The sequence below is a fragment of the Rhineura floridana genome, chromosome 4, assembly GCF_030035675.1.
Source record: "Rhineura floridana isolate rRhiFlo1 chromosome 4, rRhiFlo1.hap2, whole genome shotgun sequence".
Lineage (NCBI taxonomy): Eukaryota > Metazoa > Chordata > Lepidosauria > Squamata > Rhineuridae > Rhineura > Rhineura floridana.
In genome coordinates this window covers 120,785,004-120,798,288 of record NC_084483.1, presented here as the reverse complement: position 1 = coordinate 120,798,288, position 13,285 = coordinate 120,785,004, and the positions used below count along the sequence as shown (strand labels likewise).

At 40.1% G+C, this 13,285-nt stretch overlaps 1 long non-coding RNA gene across 3 annotated transcripts in view; it reads left to right on the top strand.

Annotated features, from left to right (window-relative positions):
• The window catches only part of LOC133383459 (uncharacterized), a 48,634-nt gene that overhangs the window by 24,234 nt on the left and 11,115 nt on the right, over window positions 1-13,285 (top strand). For 2 of the 3 annotated variants that reach the window (XR_009762298.1, XR_009762299.1), the window contains exons 5-6: window positions 4,562-4,709; window positions 6,978-7,078. This is a non-coding gene — a long non-coding RNA (uncharacterized LOC133383459). The remainder of the gene's footprint in view (window positions 1-4,561; window positions 4,710-6,977; window positions 7,079-13,285) is intronic. The other variant, XR_009762300.1, reaches the window with a different exon arrangement.

The following is a 13,285-nucleotide window of genomic DNA, read 5'->3' as shown; positions in this document are numbered from 1 at the left end:
GGAGGTGATGGGAGGGTGGAGGAAGGGACAGCAGGTTTGATCATTTGCATGCTTATTGAGTGCAATGGGATTTATTCCTGTGCAGTCATGCTTAGGATAGGTAAAACTGACCATGGAAGAAGGGGAGGAGGAGGAGCGGATTGGAAGGGGATGGGGAGGGAAGGGAGCGGAAAAGGAAGGGGGAGGGAAGGGTCAAAGGGAGGGGATAGGAGGGAGGAGGAGGGGAGGGCAGGTTTGATCATTTGCATGCTTTTTGAGATCAGTGGGATTTATTCCTGTACAATCATGCTTAGGGTAGGTGAAACTGACCTGGGGGATGGGCAGGAAGGGGAGGAGGAAGACAGGAAGGGGAGGGGGAGGGGAGGAGATTGTGTGGGTGGGCACTGGGCAGAAGGGAAGCCCCTTTTCCTTTCCTTTCCTTTCCAAAAGGACAACATTATGAACAGTATAATTCTTTTTCAGGGTTTCCCACCTTTCTATTCCACAGCAGGCACATGTAGCCTCCCACCCAAATTTAAACCAAAGCTGTCTCTGGCCACATCCACACCAGACCTTTATTTTGCTTTAGACAGTCATGGCTTCTTCCAAAGACTTTGAACTCTTGATTCTCTCTGACTGTTTTCTGAATAGCCATGAACATTTAGAGGGTTGTTAAGCAAGTGTTTCTGAGTTCAGGACTATAAATTTTGTAAGGTTTTGTTTTGAAATGAGCTTATGGGAAGCATCAGAATGGCATGGGGGTATTTTCCATTTAACATTGTGGAATGCGAAAAATCTATAATTGTGAATATAACTAGTCAGGCTTAAAAAACAATGACCAACAATGCATAAGCCGCTTTGAAAATACCCAGGCTCTTGGTGTAAGAGGTGGTCCGATGTAGGCAAAGCTCAGTTGGATCAGAACCAAGAAATTACTTGTATAAGTCTGTTTAAAATGGATTCCTCCTCTGTCCTTACTCCCACACAGGTGAGAGGAAACTTCCTCTTTCTCAAACTCTCTGGCAAGTAGAGGCCTTGGAGGAAGGGGGAGTCTTGTTTCCCTTGTCAGAGATGTGGCTAAGAAGATAAGAAACTGTGGAAGTGGTCCCTGCTTTTTCTTTTCTTAGCCAAACCTCAGGGCAACTGAGACAAACTCCCGTCTTTCTTACAAACCGTCTGTGCTTGCTGGAGGGAGAAGCCATCTTCTTTCATTTGCTCGGAGACTTGGATAAGAAAAGAAACAGAAGAATCAAAATCCTGGTAACAACTGAAAGGAAGTGCCACCTCTCTTCCAAGGCCTTTCTGCTTGCCAGAGGGAAGAGAGGCTGTTTTCGCGCCCTTGCTTCTCCCTCTGTTCCTTCCCTTCCCTAAACCACTGTGCATCTGAGAGGCGGTGCCTCACTTCGGGTGCCTCACCTCTACGAGAAAGAGGGAGTTTTCTTTCACTTTCTTTCACTCGTTGTCTTGCAACTGCCACAGAAACACCTGCCGCTACTTCCCTTCTCCACACTGGACCATGAGGTCCATAAATATCAGGTAGGTGCCTTCGCTGTACTGTTTTTATTGCCTGCTAAAAAAATTGTTTATGTAGTTTTAACATGTGACTTTTATATTGTATGTTTGTTTTAAAACTGATGGTTTTTATCATTTGATTTCCCCCTGGTATTTTTAATGAATATTTTATATTGACTTATTTAAACCATTTGGAGATTTTTGTTGATTAAGTGGTATATAACTCATGTCAGATAAATAAATGAATGAGAGCCTTTGGAAGCTCCTGTGAGTCCTCCTTCCCAGAGGGTCAGGGCTACATGGTGGTAAGCTGGTAAGTGGAACTATAGATGTCTGATCCTAGGCAAACATTGCCTGCCTTTTCTGACCACTGTTTACCTCTCTTTCTGTCGAGCAACTTATTTTGCCTAGGAGTCGGAAGCAATTTTGAATTTCAGTTTGCTAATTTTGGCACAGGGTATTGGAAATAGGTTTTGAAGCAAAGCCCAGTGAGTTTTGGCTCAATGTTTGTTCTCGCGTCCTCCTATCTGGCTTTGTTGCTTTCTTTTATATTATCAGAATCTGCCTTGTGGATTCTAGTAGATGGAAAAAGCAGGGTATATAAAGAAATAAATAAGTCTACATATAATTGGCAGGTGAAAAGCTAGGCAACAAGCTGGAATGCTGCAGCTATAACAGATGAGACTGATACCAGAAAATACAAGCTGTACAATATTTTACAACTTGTTTTGTTTCAGAAGTGTTTTGAAGTTTCTGAATGCAACCTTGAATGGTTACCACTACACATTATTTGTACTGCTGCTGTTTTGAGGGGATTGTCCTGCTCTATCATTGTTTGGTTTTAATTTTTATTGTTTTTCCTTTATTTAAAGCATTTCAAGTTTGCCTTTTAGGGTCAAGCACTCGCGTGGCATGGCACATTCATCATATAAACATAAGGTTGTATCCAACATTAGTCACACTCAGACTAGGCCATTGAAATGAATGGACATGACTAACACTGCAATCCAATGCATGTCTACTCAGAAGAAAGCTCCATTGGCTTCAATGGGACTTACTCCCAGGTAAATGTATATTAGATTGCAGCCTAAGTTAGGTCTGCTCTGTGTAGAATTTAGTTGGGGTCCAACCCAAAAGTCTAAAACCACATTGTTTCATAAAAACATCATGACCACAAAACATCATAGAAGACAGCAGTGGGAAGCAATAGCAACTTTGATCTATCTTATTATTTGATTTCTTAATTGCTTGTTTTAATATGTGGAATATCAAAATGTGGATTTTTTGGTTGAATAAAAGTATAAAAATAGTTGCAAGCTTAGCCTGTATAATCAACGGAATATGGATTAATGTAGGACAGAGTTCTAAATGTTCTACAAACATATCCACAAAAGTGGTGGGCTTGAGATGAGCAAAATTCCATTAGCAGCTCATTAGAATAGTCTTTCATGGACATAACAGGCAGGAGATTTGCTTTTTTATGGAATGAGTCACTGTTTCCCTCCTACACACATTTACTAGGATCCGCAGAAATATAGTCACTATTATTGTTGTTATTAATGATAGCTAATGATAATTACATGCCATTTACATAATACATAATCATTATGACAATACAACCTAGTACTTAGCATGTATGAAGTGTTTTTCACACAAAGTGCTTATAGCTTTTTTTTACCTAAATCTTTTGCTTAACAAATGGAAGAAACCAAGCAGGAGATGTAACATTTCTCATTTTCCAAGCGACTTGCTAAATTTAAGTGATCGGGTGACCAGTGAGGGACACAAGTAGAATCTCTCTCTCTCTCTCTCTCTCTCTCTCTCTTTCTGTGTGTGTGTGTGTGTGTGTCACTCACTCACACACACACACAAAATGCTGCTTTTTCATAATCTAATTTGGGAGCAGTAAGTGGCACTCCTTCAAATAAATGGAAATTCACCAAACACAAGCTACCTGCTATAACTGTAAATTCAAAGAATATCTGTAGGAATTTAAGCTGTTGCATTTTTTATACCATTAGAAAACAAATAGCTACAGGGATCTAGCCTTTATCACTATTCTTTAGGTGTGGATCCTAGACACCTAGACCCCATTGGGCAAAGCAACAGAGATAATAACCATATTTTTCTCTTTATGCTTTTATTCATTTTCTTCCCCAATGCATTCTCTTGCAGAAATTGGCCTATTGGCCAGTCACTATGCCAAACTACTGGCAAAGAGAAACGCAAGATAATTGTTCTTTTACTCAGAACCCACACTGGTAAATGTCCACATTTCACCCATCAGGGATGGCTTCAGAATGTTATGGAAATACGCAGAGATACTCCGTGGTCTGAGCCGCGTGTGTGCCAGTGTGTGTATTTACCTAAGTAGCAGGCTTTTACCCTGCATTTAGATAACTGAGTCTTAAGACTCAGTAAAATAAGAAAAGCTACTTTATTTACTGTATAGAAACACATAGCAGATAGGAAAGGCATACCTAGTTCTAACTAACTTAGTTGGAGGCGCAATGCCCAGACTTGGGTATTATACAGCCACAAGAGTGGCTGTATACTATAGCCAGCGTGGATTTTTCACATTCCCCAATGTTAAATTGAAAATACCCCCCTGCCATTCTGATGCTTCCCATAAGCTCATTTCAGAACAAACCTTACAAAACGTATAGTCCTGAACTCAGAAACGCTTGCTTAACAACCATCTCAATTTTCATGGCAATACACAAAACAGTCAGAGAGAATAGAGAGTTCAAAGTCTAAAAAGAGAAAAAAACCCCAGAGCCCTTTTGGACTTTTTTCTGCCAGAGTTCTTATAATCTGTTGAAATTCATTAAAAATTAGCCATGTTCACAGAATAACATGGAAGTGGATTGGACTGTGAAAGACCAACCTAAATGGTGTTTGCATTTTTACAAATTTATAGGGCAGTACAATATCTCAGAGAGGAGGTCAGGTCTCCTGCTCCCCTGGTGCATTTACTATAGTTGCCCAGTTTCCCTGCTTTTTAAAGTTTGATAGAAATATCTGTGGGCTATAGGTACGTTCTTAAACCGCAAGGTTTTTTGCCTATTAGTGAATTGTCCTCATGGCTCAGGAGAGACAAAGATGTCTCCTCTCTCCTTGGACGGTTGAAGAAGACGACAAAGTATGGCCAGGTCAGCTTTCCTGAGCATATCAGTTTACAACAGAAGGAAGTTTGGTAGAGAACAGCACAGATAAAGGTAGGTAAGCCTAGCCAGGTGGAGGACCCTAACTCTATCTTCCTTCTGAGATACAAACAAAAGAACACAAACAGGAGTTGCTCTTCCACAGTTCCAACACAGAAGAGATGCAGACTGTGCTGTCTTTTCCAATAAGGGATCTGTTTTTTTTATTCCCATGACATACACAGCAGATTCCCATGGCCAGGCGCCCCTGCAGCCTTGAGGTCCTATCTGAATCCAGCTCTTTCTAGCTCAGAAGCCTAATCAGTCAGTCAGTCAGAAGTCTAATGTACTTCTGCCCTCATGCCACCATGATGTCTTGGCTTCTTCATGTCTGGGCAGTGACCTTTTAAAAGGTTGTTTGCAGCTTCAGTTGCTGCTTTTAGACAAAATGTCTCATTGCTCTTGACCTTCCCCTTCTAACAAGTGCCTAACTTCTTTTCTTTTCTTTTGGTTAGGAAATGTTGTTTGGTGGCAAAAAAAAGTATAACAGTTGAGATGCCTGTTTTAAATGCATCTGAATTAGTATTATGAAGCAAGACTCTTCACTGTAAAATAGATGTTGTTTTTCTTCCCCAAAGAATCATATGGCTCCCTCTGACTCCATACAGGCAGACAAGCCTTATTCAGCTGTCTGTAGCACAGTATCGTTAAGTGGTTTTGTGAAGCTGTCTTCCCTCAAAAGTGTCAGTTTAATAGATTGTCATCAGAACCACTTCAGTTTTGTTGGAGCCTATCCAGACCCTAAGGATTAAATCATTACCCTAGTGCCAATATAGAGCAGTGGGAAAGGGTATGCTTTGTTTCTATAACGTCCAAAGTTTCGTCAATCCATTTCAGCATCACTATTTAAAACATCAGAGGCAACAGGCTAGAAAAGAAGGACCTATACTTGGGCTGATGAAGACACCATATTACTATGTTTTAAAGATCCAAAGTTTTTGGGAGGCAGTGGCTTAGGGAAAGGATAGGGAGTTTTGGAATGTAGGACATGTAGGAACATAGAATAAACAAAGGCATAGCATGATGCAGGAAAAAGTGTTCCAAGCGAGAGGGAAAATCCCCAAAATATTATTTATATAAAATATCTGATGTATGCATATTTAAAGGATGGTGCTGTGTATCAGTAATTGCAGTAATTGTGGCATAATGGGGAACCGAGGAGGAACTGTCCAGAGTGCTGGACCCCTTCTCTATTGGAAATGCTGTCTAGCTGCTTTCTGTTTGCTGAGAGTTTACCAGATATTGCCAACATGTTTTCAAGAATTTTTACAGGATAAAAATTTGCTTCCCCTAAAAATAAAATAAAAGCAAACATTCTCATACTCTATACTGGAGATATGTAAAACAAACACAACTCTGGCACTATTGTGTGATGGTTCAAATTGAAACAGTAGTCATTATTTAGGTTATTTTACACTAACTTTGGCACCCAAAGTTTCCCATTCTTATTACAGCTTCATTTATAGGATTGTTGAGCAGCTTAATGAGCATTTAGTTTAAGCTTTTTCATGAATGGATTTGAATGTATCCTGACAACTTTAGGGAGATGATATAATTTTATTCTCTAATTCTGATTTTTTTTCTTTTCTAATAACACTTAGAAATGCTCGATCACCATCTTGATCTTTCTCAAAGTTAAAAAAAAACAAATTATGCAGTCTTTACATGTGAACTAAGCAAACGTGAACTAAACAACATGTTCTGTCAAGGAAAAACAGTGAAACAACAGTGTTTCATAAGGAAGATTTCAGTTTTGGGGATGGGGATGTCACCAATTAAAGATGGTGCCTTAGTACAGTTATCCTCTTCAACCTAGGGTCTTTTACTATCCTTGTGCAGAAATGAGCTCACCACACTTTAATTAAACCTAAGGCTTCCGCTTGGGATATCGGGAGCTTTTTTCAGTGCAAAGTCTGATTTTGTCCTTCAACAGGAGTAAGGACAGCATTTCCAAAGTGGCCACCAAGCCAAAAGTGGACAGAAGTGAAAGACAAAGAGAAGATTCAGACATTATGGCAGGCTTATTCATCCAGCTAAGAAAGGATCTCACCTACGAATGGATTTATTATTTATTTATTGTTACATTTATATCCCACTTTTCCTCCAAGGAGCTCAAAGTGGTGTACATAGTTCTCCTCCCTCTCCATTTTGTCCTCGCAATAAACCTTCAGATGAAAGCCCTTCAGCTTCTTTGAGAGGTCTATTGAATGATAATTGCTTCAACAGCAAATTAAGTGACTGTATTTAGCTTTTTTTTTTTAAAAAAAACCCTCTCTATTACAGTTCTCAAACACATGAATGTGATATGAGATTACAGCTCAAAGATTTGAAGGATCATGAGTACCACCAGAATATCTGCTTTAGCAGTTTACCTGAATTCTTCAGTGAGTATGATTTGTGTTATTTTATTTATTTATTACATTTATATACCGTCCATAGCCGAAGCTCTCTGGGCAGTTTATGCCTTTACTACTTGGCTTGCTCCATATTACCTGAGTTGAAGGAAGATTTCAGTTTTGGATTTTCTCCTAGTACATACTTCTATCGCTTCAGGTGTTCCACTAACAAGTCAATTCTTCCTCAGGCTGAGCCATCCGTTCAACAAAATGGTGGCATTCTTCTGGGTTTTATACCTGCACATAGGAGACCAAATTCTTGAATGCTTTCTCACGTAAAACATTCCCAGCACAGAAAATCTGGCACATCATGAACAGAGTTAAGTCAATACCTTTCTCTCTGCTCTGCTATTTTTTATATACAGGATATTGTTTTGGTTCATCTGCAATCTGATCCTACCATTCAGTTTTGTTGAATGCATTACTCAAGTCTAAAACAGATAATAGAGAAGGGATGGTGAACCTGTGGCCATCCAGATGTTGTGGACTCCAGCTCGTATCAGCCCCAGCCATCATAGCCAATGGTCAGGGATTATGGGAATTTTAGTCCAGCAACATCTGCAAAGCCACATAGTCTCTTCCCCTACATTTATTATTTTATTATTTATTAAATTTATATCTCACCCTTTGACAAGAGACCACAGAGTGATTTACAACACAGAACATAACAATTTATGTCAATACATAACTTAATATCTATACAATACAAAAAATGAAAACAATTATAATAATAAATACATAACACAATACAAAGTCCCATAACTTATGTCAGGCACAAATATTAAACGTATTACACATACATCACCAACAACCTAGGAAATAAAAGGGGAAAATCAGGAGCAGGGTATATAAAGCACAAAAACAATGTACAAGTACAGAATCTTGTCTCTATACAAAAATAACTCTTAATCCCCCCCAGCTTGAGAATGACAAACCCTCCTCTCTTTCCCTGAGAGATCTCCACTTTCTTGTCTCTCACTCAGGGTCCTTCCTCACCCTATGTACCACTTTGCTGTGGTGCAGTCCTTGGCCCCCAATGGCATCCAGAAAGGGGAGACACCAAAGGGGTAATCCCCTGTGGAGTCTTTCCCTTAAGGTGACCCCCCACTGGTGTTGGCACATTGCTGGGCAGCCCGCTGCCCGCAGCCCGCAGCATGTACAGCTTCTCTCTCTCTTTCTTAAAACACACCCTCAGGGTGGATTTATCTCTCTAATTGTGAAATAGGTGTGCCTAAAGAGAACACTTGCTATGAGAAACACCAATTCCTCTCTGCCTCCTGCTTGCATGTCTGTACTTCACTGACCCTAGGAGGCATCTGCGTCAAAGCCTGCACTGCAAGACAAGATGGAGGACCCACCATTATCTACAAGAGGGGAAGGGGATCTCCTCCTGTCTCTAGAGTAGGGTTGCCAGGTCAGAAGCATCCCAAACCCTGAGAATTTGGGGGCAGGCCCGAGTGATGTCATGGGGCGGGTCCAAGTGATGTCACAGGGTGGGTCCAAGTGAGGTCATGGGGCGGGTCCCAGTGATGTCATTAAGCATGATACATTAAGCAGCAGCCACAGTTGCTTGGCACGTACAATTCATACAAAAACATTTATCTGATTGGAAATTAAGATAGAAATCTTAGGTAAAATATGGAGCCTGGGTGGGGAACATTTAACCTAGCCAATTAGCTTCTGGCAAAAAGGGTTCAAGTGCCCTTAGGCCAGGCCAGTCACCAGAAGGCCATTGTAGGAAGAAAGGAGCCTAGTGTTGTGGAGATTAGATGGGAGCACTCAGGAATAAAGATGTATGTCCCCGAAGAGCTGCAATTCTAAACACACTTACTAAGGGACTAAGCCCCATAGAACTCAATAGGACTTGCTTCTCAGTAGATATGGTTTAGATTGTGTTGTTGGTAAAGCTTGACAAGGGATCCTCTGCAAAGATATCCATATCCAAGTAGGGTTGGCAACCCCCTGCCTGGAATGCCCTGTCCCTACCTTTTCACATCCAAATTTCTTTACAGATTTGACCCTTCACTTCAGAAAGAGGTCTGAGTAATGAGTAAGAAGATTCTCTACCCTTTTCTGTCTCCCCTGTGGACTGCTATAAAGTCACTTTATCAACCAACCCTATTCCAGTGAATATAATTGACAGAGAGAAAGCGCACATGATTTGGCCTACCTTCATAGGCAGTAGCTTAGGAACAACAACAATTGCAGCCGCGCTGCCCAGTATGTGAATTCTCTTTTACCACTATTGGACAAGAAACAAACAACAAGCTGAATCATCCGTGGGTTTAGGAAGGTTGAGTGGAATGCATGGAACCACTGTTGTTGCTTCTATGGATGAAAGGGAGTGAGGATAAAGGTAAATGAAATGCAAATAGAAAAAGAACAAAAGACAGTGATGATTTCTTAAATGCGCAATACCATACCAACCACAACAAGATTCCTATGAGTAAGGCAGAAAACTAAGCATCTCACAACCAGTCAGGATTCCTAACCAAAAACCAAAAATATGATAAATGAAGAAATATTTGTATAAGCATGACTATCAAATATATTTATTATTTACACAAACTGTAAAGATATTTATAGTGCAATCCTACCTTTATTTATTAAGTAGCAAGTCCCAATGTATTCAGTGGGGCTTATTCAAACAGGGACAGAATGCAACCTCAAGTGATAAGCAACTTCATTCACGCAACCCAAAATTCAGAATCATGCCACTTTAAGCTGTTTTTCAACTGTTTATACTTGTTTTTATGACTATTGGGTTTATTTCTTATTGTGAGCTGTCTTGGTTTCCAGATTGCAACCCTACCTCACAGGGTTGTTGGAAAGATTCCCATATACACACACATTGGAGATGTAAAAATACATACACCCCATATAATAGTTTATTGTCAAAACCAGTTTATCACTGCAGAACATTAAAAAAAATAAAAACAGTATTAGTTTCCAACATCATAAAAACAGTGACATCTAAGTAAGCCCTGCCTAATTGCTTTAAAAATAGGATTGGAGGAGCAGAGAAAGATAGAGAACACAAACACAATTCTTTCCTATGTTCACTCAAAAATCCCATCAATTTGCAGCACAATCCTAACCATGTCTACTCAAAAGGAAGCCCTATTGAATTCAATGGGGTTTACTCTGGGTGTGTTTACTCTGGAAAATCAAGTACTAGATGATGATGATGATTACATTTATATACCGCCCCATAGCTGAAGCTCTCTGGGTGGTTTACAACAATTAAAAACATTAAAAACAAGTATACAAATTTAAACCATTAAAACCCACAAAACAGATAAGCAAGTTAAACACACATATTATTCAAATGATGTTAAAATGCCTGGGAGAAGAGAAAAGAGGGTTAAAGCTTCAATTTGGGAAGTTTGTAAAACGCTGCCCTCTTCAAAATTTAAATCTGTCTGACTCCTACACACAGGAGAGAAAAAGACTGAAAGCTTACTTATTCAATCTGTGAGATGTTCAGAAAAGCAGGAAAAAGCATGTTTCTGAGCCTTGGGCCAGTCACTGCCTCTCAGCCTCAGAGGGGGGCAATGGCAAACCCCCTCTGAATACCTCTTACCATGAAAACGTTGTTCATAGGGTCGCCGTACGTCAGAATCTACTTGAAGGCAGACAATTCAATTTGACTCTACGTTTTTGTCTTTATCATTCCTTGTCAATCACAACCCTGATTTCTTATAGGCTAAAAACCTGAAAGGTCAGGGATTAGAGCAGAATTTAGAGCAACCAAGAAGGTGTGGGACGGCGGCTGATGTTTTGGTGTGTATCTCTGGAACCAGACCACCTAGAAACTTAATTTTTTTTAAATGAAAGCTGAAAGTCTGGAGATTAAGGTGAGTCAGCCGGAGAGCCAGAGGGGACCCCCAGAAATTGGAGTCTCATGCTGAAAAATGGAGATCTGGCAACCCTACTCTAGAGCTCCTGATGCTTAAGGCATCCTTTCCCTGTATAATCCTGGCACGTAGTACAATCCATATGCATATTTTACTTGGAAAAAAGTCCCACTAAGTTTGGTGGGATGGTTTCCTTATTAAGTGAGTTTAGGATTGCTGCCTCATTAAAGCTTATCTTGCTATTTAAACTTAGGGGGCAGTATTTGGTTGCTTTCCTGTTCTACCATAATCTGACCTGACTGATAACATTTCATTGCTTTCTGACCACATTTGTACAGCAATCCCTGAAAACATAGTTTGTTTAACTGGACTTTCTGTTTGCAATGGTTTTTAAAAAAGAGGGTGGGTAAGGTGGGAAGTGGCATTTCAAGTTAAGCTGGGGTGGGGGTAAAATCCTCCATGAGATACATATGCAGGTCTTTCACACTCCAGCAGAGGTCAGATACCTGCAAGAAAGCTAATTTATTGCCGTATGATAGATTATAACAGCTTATTTGGAGTTCCAATATATAAATCACTTAAATGTGTATTTACATAACATTCCTATTAATTACCACAAAAATCTGTAATGATTCTGTCTGAGCAGTTCCAGTTTATCTTGCAAATTTGTATTTAAGCAATTCAGTAACAGGTAATATTTAATCAATAGACCATAACGGCTCATTTATCATGCCAAAGCTATGTATAAACAGTGAAGTTTGAACTGGGTGGAACTTAATGGACCTGCTTAATGTACTGCACAGATAATATGGTGGGGGTAGGGTGCACACTGCTGATAAAAATATGCTGTTTAGGATCTTTAATGTGGTAGGTCTATGGGGTATAGATCTTTGTACTGTCACATGTAGCACAGTTTTGATAAAGCTCTGTTGTTACTCAGCAGAAAACTTGAGACCAATCAAAGGGCTGAAGAAAATCTCTGAAGCCAGTCTAAGAATGGAACTGCATATTCTGCCCATGTTTAGTGCTCTCTCCACCCTTTCTAAAGGGTAGTAAAATTTATACTTGTTATAATGCCATCAGTCTGCACATTTCCACATTGGCAGTCAGCAGTAGCCAATTATGTGGATAGAGAGAGGACAATGCATAGCCTGATGAGGTCAGAACACAGGTAAGTTTGGCTACACCCTGCAAAAAGGAATAAGGAGAATGTGGTACAAAGCTGTTGATTTTAGCTGAAGAGTCAGGTTTCATGCAGTGCATAGTTCCCTCCCCCATTAGACTTTTGTGGGGAGCATTTAGGAAAACAGAAATATCCAATTGCAATTTTCACGGCATTATTATGATTACGGTTATGGTATATATTCTTAGATGTAGTAAATAATAACAATTTTTTGTTATGTTTAACAGCATACATTTAAGGTTAAGTAACTGCAAAAAACAAAAGCCCAATCCAGCACAGAATTAAGTGTATGAAGACTTTTTTCAGTGGTATTGAGGCTACAGCTCTGTACATAGATACCTGGAGTCAGGATGGTGGAAGGGTAGGCGGCTTAAGGGGTTGCCACATCCTACCTCCGTTCAGGAGTCTTGGGGAGGGAAGCATGCTGGCTGCACTGGCAGAGCTTCGCAGAAGGAAAAGTAATACATTTTTTTCCCCACCACCCTTTCTCCTGGCGTAGCATCTGCTGAGACTGGGGGGCGCAGGATGGACTTGAATGGGGCCAGAATGCAGCATAAGTTCCCCTTCTCTCTGTTCTGCCCTTGACACACCCACAGAATGCCACTTTTTTGGGTCTTGCACCAGCCAAGCTGTGGCTGTGCTTGGGTGGGGGATTCCTGCTGGTGCAGCCTGGCTCTGCCAAAACCCTCTCCCCATTGCTGCAGCTACACCACATCCTGAATTCCCTCAGCCCGGCGTAACTACCAGGAGCATTGCACCCTAAGTCTCCTTGAGCTTAGTGGTGCTTTCTTCTGAATAGACATATATAGGATTGCACTGTAAAGTACTTAATTTTGTGGTTTAAGACTCACATATTCCCTAGTAAGTGTGTTTATTATTGCAGTCTAAACCTTTAATCAGTAGACTTGCATGTGTAAAAAAGAACTAGAACTGTTTTCTAAACTAACTTGCAAATATTGTAAAATATTTTCAGAAGCTGGCTATCATATGTGTAAATTGCAAACATGTAGAAAACACTGAAAATGTATTTGCCAGCCATATCTACAGTAGCCCTGATGTTATGTAGTTCTATGGTAAAATTTTCTTTCATGTATGATTGTTTTCTCGAAGAGCTTAAGGGACATTAACCATATCTAAAACACTGGTGATTTTATA